A 7,102-nucleotide genomic window follows, 5' to 3' on the forward strand; every position below is an offset into this window, starting at 1 on the left:
GAGTATCAAGCTCTGATCAAGGGATTGGAGTTGCTGAGAGAAGTTCGTGCTGATGCTGTTGAAATATTCGGGGATTCTATGTTGGTTATAAATCAATTGGCCGGAAGCTATGAATGCCGAAGTGAAGTTCTCATAACGTATTTCGAAAGAAGTATGCAACTGTTAAAGGAATTCAAGGATTTCCGATTGGAGCATGTTCCCCGATTGCATAATGAAGACGCTAATCGGTTAGCTCAACATGCCTCGGGATATCAGCCAATGATTAATGCGACATCGGTAGTCGGTGCCGATGATTGGAGGAAAGAAATTATTGATTATCTAAAAGATCCATCCAAAAAAGTTGAAAGACGGGTTCGATTTCAGGCAACCAAGTATGTGCTCCTTGAAAATGAATTGTATTATCGAACTATCGACGGAATTCTTCTCCGATGCTTGGGTGATGATGAAGCCAGAAGTTTGATGGGGGGAATCCATGAGGGAGTGTGTGGAGCGCATCAGTCAGCTTTTAAGATGAAGTGGATGATTCGAAGGAATGGATATTTTTGGCCAACCATACTTGAAGATTGTTTTAAATATTTCAAGGGATGTCAAGGTTGTCAAAAGTTTGGTAATATCCAGAGAGTACCCGCATCGGCTATGAATCCTATAATAAAGCCTTGGCCGTTCCGGGGATGGGCCATCGATCTGATCGGCCAGATTTATCCACCATCTAGCAAAGGGCATAAGTTCATTCTAGTTGCCACTGACTATTTCACTAAATGGGTTGAAGCTATTCCTTTGAAGAAAGTCACATCGGCCAATATGATTGATTTTGTGAAGGAGCATATTATTTACCGATTTGGGATTCCCCAAACGATTACTACCGATCAGGGCACCATGTTCACATCGGAGGAGTTCGATGAATTCGCAATCGGTATGGGAATTAAAGTGTTGAATTCTTCTCCTTATTATGCTCAAGCCAATGGGCAGGCCAAAGCGTCTAACAAAGGAATTATCAAGCTTATTAAACGGAAGATTGAAGAAAATCCTAAGCGGTGGCATACATTATTAAATGAAGCATTGTGGTCTTATCGGATGGCATGTCATGGATCGACCAAGGTATCACCCTATCAATTGGTGTATGGACATGATGCAGTGTTGCCTTGGGAAATTAAGGCTGGATCTAGGCGATTATCTTTTCAAGATCAATTAACTTCCGATGGTTATGCCACTTTGATGACCGATGAATTGGACGATCTAGCAGGGCATCGGTTAAAAGCTTTAATGAGTATAGAAGAGAATAAGAAAAGAGTTGCTAGATGGTACGATAAGAAGGTGAAGGCTAAAGAGTTTGCCGATGGGGATTTGGTATGGAAATTAATTTTACCAGTTGGGACCAAAAGCTCGAAGTTTGGAAAGTGGTCTCCTAATTGGGAGGGTCCTTATCGGATAAGTCGATCGGCTCCTGGTAATGCCTACATTCTAGAAACCCTCGAAGGAATTGAATTTCCCAGAGCATTAAATGGCAAATATTTAAAGAAGTACTACCCCAGTATATGGGTCGATGCATAGAAGTTTAGGTGCCGATAACACTCCTATCGGCTGGATCCAAATGCTTGGGGACAAGACTTGGTGTTTCAAAAGTTTAGGCGCCGATAACAGTCCTATTGGCTAGACTAAAAGCTGAGGAAGCAGGAAAGCGCAGATACAATGCCGATGGAAACTCTATGTGTTAAGCAGCGTCTGGATTGCCGATATAGCGCGTAGCCGAATTTGGTTGGCTGCTTCTATCTCCTTGATGTCATCATCAGCAGAACCTTCTATCGGCTTCAGCTTCTTCTTCAGTTGGAGTGCTTTGCGACCATGAGCATTTCGCTCGCGCTCAAGAAGCCTGATGGTCTCTGGCAATTGGCTCTCTTCCTGTTGGGCTTGGGACAGAGCGTTCTCTACTTCCTTAAGCTCTGCCAATAGGGACTCTTTTCTTGCCGATAGATCGGATATCTTCTGCTTCAGCGCGTCTCCAGAAGATCTCAGGATGCCGATGTTCTTGTGCTTCTCATCGGTCAAAAGCTTTTCTTTCCTCATTTCATCGAAGAGTTGAGTCTGAGCGGCTCTATCGGCAAGCCGCCGAGAAGCTCTTTGGTACTGCAGCTGGCGACTCTCCAGATGAGCGGCTTGGAACAGGATTTCTTCAACGTCGGCTGGGACTTGGCCTCTGAGAGTTCTGAACAGGGTCTTGGTAGGGTCGGAATCATCAACCAATTGCGCTGTGTCCTGGTGAAGGAGAGCTGACAATTCTTCCAGCCTGACCCTGACCTCTGCCGATGTGATGCCGACTGACTGAGAAGTGCTTGCTTCTTCACCTTCTTCTTCAGAGAAATCGATGGCGAAGGAGAACAGGCTATCGGGAGAATCTTGTTCCTGGGAGGGAAAGCAAAATTAGCCCATACTTAGAGAATCGGCAAATAATGCTAGCGGTAAACAGTGACTTACTTGCTTCAAGGCGATCTCTTGCCTTGGACTGGGAAGTGCTGACGGAGCTGCGGGCTGACCGGCCAAAGATGTCGATGGAACTACAGGTTGATCGGCTAAGGTTGCCGATGGGACGATATCGACTGAAAGAAGACAAGAAAGGTTATGAGACTAAATAAGAATAAGCTCATCGGTAGCGATATTGTTAAAGTATGTTACCTAGAGGAGGGATAACAATTGTCTGAATCGGGAGAACTGTCGATGGAATAATTGGGCCCACTGGGCCAGTTGTTTGTTCACCCGTGTCAGCTGATGTACCTTCTGTTTGAGATCCTTCCTGTTGGGGTTCTTCTATCTGTGGTGCTTCCTGCATAGGTGGAGGAGATGGTGCTTGCTGTGGATGGGCTTCTGGAGAAGAAGGAGAAGACTCCACCGGAATTGGAGATACCGGAGGAGGAGGGGGAGTTGCTACCTTTTGGCGCTTTGTTCCAGTCTTAGCACCCGTGGTACCCTTCCTCTTTGGCTGGCTGGACTGGGTGGCATCGGCACCTTGACGTGTGACCTTTGCCGATGCACTGGTTTGCTGCAATAACGAACAAGGGTTTATAAGTATAAATAAAACCGATATAAAGATAGTCAGCGTAAAAGATAAAGATTTGACAAATTGCCTTGAAAGCCCGCGCCAGAGTGGGAGCAGCTACCGTTGGTGATGTCTGGGTTCTCCTGGTTGTAACTTTCCTGAGGCGCACACCCCGATGCACGATGGAAGCCAGAGTGGGAGCATTGTGGCCGATTGAGGAAATCGGGCCTGATGGAAACAAGTCGATCGGCTTGCCACTCCTGCTAACCGATGGAGGAATATTGTCAGCCTGGAAAAGGAATACAAGGGTAAGCTGCCGATGGAAGTAATAGTGAGAAAATGAAATGTTGGTTTGAGTTACTTACAGTGTCATCGGGAACTTCGTATTCGGGGTCAATCATGCTGCGGTATGAAAGTGCCGATCTGCAGAATAGATGCTCCTTCCATTCTGCCCACCATAACTTGTATGCCTGAGTGATAAAAGCAGCCGGAACCCATTCTGACAGATCTACATCTACATCGGCGTTTGGTGGTAGTTGTGCTACTCGAGTCCACTCAAGAAGGTTGTTGATGGTTTCTCTGGGTTTTATCACATCGGCATAAGGAAGTGCAATCGGCAACTGGCCGAAAGTTAACTGGCGAGCTAATGCCGATGGATTGTAAAATTCGTAAGTCTGGGGAGAAGTTTTTGTGCTACCGAAAAAATTCACTGGAATGGCTCTGGGAGTCACAATTGCCATCATCGCCTCATTATCCCTGTCGAGAGCTTCATCAAATGGATTGAAGGTCAGAGGGAGCATGCTATCTGGGTCATCATAAGTCAACCATGGTCGTTCATCCCTGGCCAAACCCTCATACAGAGTCTCGAAGAATCGGCCAATTTGATCCGGATTACTCCCTGAACCAGGTAGGACTATGACGGCTTCGCCAAAGTTCAAGGGGGCACGCGTTGCCGATTCCTCTTCACCCAACACATGATTTTCGGCTATATCTCTTGGGAAGTGCTGTGAGAACAAGTTGGAATCAAGGCGCTTATGCAGGTGCAGATTGAGCCACATATTAATAAACCACCAGGGGCCTCCCAAGTTGTCGATGGATTGGCCAAGCAAGAGTTTCTGGGCTACCTGATGGAGAAGGTGGTAAACAGCGCCAAGCAAGTATCGGCCGAGAGGAAATTGGCCACCATTAGCCAGTCTCTCTGCTGCCGATAGATAGACGGAAGTCGGTCCTGCCGATCGACCACAGAATACAAACTTGTCCAGCCACATGTTCAGAAAGGTGGTTTGCTCCTTTATGGTGACAGGCCCTCTCCCGCGGTACTTCTGAATGTACCCTGACCAACCGCCGATAGCGCGAGTCTCCACTTTGGCACTGGGGGCAGTATCAAAAAAGTGGGTGCTATCGGCAGAAGATATATCTAGCCCAGTGAGCATGGCTACATCGGCAAGGGTAGGAGAAGCAGGGCCGTGGCCAAAAACAAAAGCATTGAGGGTGTCTGACCAAAAGTAGGACGCAACTATCAGTAGTGACTCGTTCCTGTGCATATCGGCAATGGATAGCCTAATGCATTGGGCTAGCTTCCTTTCACCCCACTGGACTTCATAAGAATTGCTGACCCTCAAGAACCAGTCTTTCCACCCTACGGTAGGGCTGGGCCAAGAGCGAAAAGTGTCTTTCCACAGATCTAAAGAAAAGTTTTCAGCTCTAAAGGGGATCCTATTGGTTTCTGCGTTAATAAGGTTGGTTGGATCTGAATCCCCTAGAGGGCCGAGACATTGAAGGTGTGGTTGATCGGTGGGGATGACAATTTTATTGGACAACTCCTAGTGATTTTGGGGGAATAAAAATACAAAGAAAAAGGAAAAGGAGAATATTCAGTAAGATGAATCGCGGATGAACAGGAATAAAAAATACAGAAGATGAGATGGAGATCTGACCTCAGGGACGACGAAGCCAATGGCCATCTTGTCGTGAAGAGGACGTTGGAGGGCACCGGAGTTGATGAAGAGAAGTGCTTGTCGGAGGTCTTGAAGGTCGTAAATAGCGCCGCCGCTGGAAAAGTAAAGTTGGGTAGTAGAATGGTGTGATGGGGAAGGAGTACCCAAGAAGGAACTATTTATAGGACAAGATGGGCAAGGGCAAATCCGACTTATCTCTTTGCCGTATCCGAGAAACCCGAGGGTACTCAGGTGGATATGGTAACTGTTCGCACGGTAATCCAGGGATTCTGCAGGTGATTTGATGGGAAGCGGTCATTATCTGAAGATATTTTACTGTGCGAGATCTCCTGGTCGGTCCATCGGCGATATTCTATAACGGTCATCTTGCCGATGGGCGGATAGGGGGGAAGTAACCGTTTTTGCGAATATCCTGGTCAGAGCATCGGCAGATCTTTGTAACGGTATTGTTGCCGATGTACGACTGAGAAAAATGCCCGTTTAGGAAGTTGGGGATTTCGAGGAATCTGCGGAGGATTAGGATCAGAGTTGTCCAGATTGAGGTTGTCGGTTACCAGATTAGGAGCATTAATTGCGGAGAAGGCATCATTACTGCAGAGAATTTCGGAGCATTAATAGTTTTATACTCCGAAACTGGGGGGCATGTGTTGACACCGTTTTTGGGCACGTGTCTAGGATGGCAGGATAGGGTGGCAGTACGATGCGGGTTGCCGATGAGGATGGTTGCCGATGAGGGAGAGGTTGAATGTGACTAAGTCCACAGGCAGTAATATGGTGCCGATGGCTGGATAAAAAGGTCTGCCGATGACTATGGCAAAGGGATTGCCGATGATGCAAAGGAGGAGTCCGGAAGCTGCCAGTTGTCATGTGGACGAGTTTCGGTTTGTCACGAAGGATAGTTTTGTTATTTCCTTAATTATTTGCATCGTTTTGTATATGGATTCCGTGTAATTTGGAATTCGAATTCTAATCGTGTCTGGTTGTAGCTCTTTGAGCAGGGTATAAATATAAACCCTAGGGCCTTGTAATGATCAATCAAGAAATCAATCAAACACGCATTTTTACTCATATTCCAGCATCTACTTTTCGACGACTTCGTCATACTTTTTTTCTTTTTATTACGAGTTCTTAGGAATTCGTCGACTTAAGCTCGGCATGTTCTCGAGTTCCGCGTGAGTACCTCTTAGCCGTGACATCCGGGCGCATCGCTGTTGTCAGGACTAAAGTATTCGAGTTATCACCTTTGCCGATAGTAAGGTCAAATCGGCTGGCACGCCTTAACGTTTGAATCGGGTATTAGCCCTTTGTGTTTGCAGATCAGTTTTGCATCAACACCTCTTCTACAGAATCAAAGCTAGGGTTTCAATTCTTCATCCAAGTAGAGAGGATCCCTCTAGTTCATCTAGTTCTAGTTCTAGTTAGTTCTAGTTGTAATCTAGAAAACAGGGAGAGAGAAGAGGAGAGCGGAGGAGGAGCCGGATGTGTCGGATCTTCCTCAACATTGTACTTTTGCAGCAACTGGTTCGTTCTTCATCGTTCTCCAAGTTCTTCAATTCATAATTCTTGAGTTCTTTAATTACTTCTATTTACATTCAAGTTATTTATTGGATTCCCGCTTGCATCAAGTGCTCTAGTCTTTATAACACTAGAGTAGTAATTAATAGATTAGACATGGTGTTTAGTCTTGCAATTACCTGGAATTGCACCCAATCCTACGGATTGTTGTGGTAGCCCTAGGGTAGTGACAGCCCTAACGGCCGACGTATTCCACCTCGTTCGGATCGGTGTTTGTAGGACCGTAGTCAGAGCTTCCTAGCCCCCTTCTCATCTCTTTCTGTGGTTAGTGTTCTGATGTCCTGAAATAAATAATCTTTGAAGTATTTCTTGATTCTTAGATCAACAAGAGAACTCTCAGGAAACTTCCTCTCTTCCCACAAAAAATAATTATATAGTTATCCTTGGGCGATCTTGAATCATAATTAGTACACTCACGTTCCCTGTGGAAAATTGATACTCTGGAATACTCCCGGGTGAAAGCTACATCGGTATCCGTGCGCTTGCGGATTTTTCTGTTTGCGTTTAAAATACCCAACAAGCTTTCTGTCATCGCTGC

The sequence above is a fragment of the Sorghum bicolor genome, chromosome 9 (assembly GCF_000003195.3).
Source record: "Sorghum bicolor cultivar BTx623 chromosome 9, Sorghum_bicolor_NCBIv3, whole genome shotgun sequence".
Taxonomy (NCBI): domain Eukaryota; kingdom Viridiplantae; phylum Streptophyta; class Magnoliopsida; order Poales; family Poaceae; genus Sorghum; species Sorghum bicolor.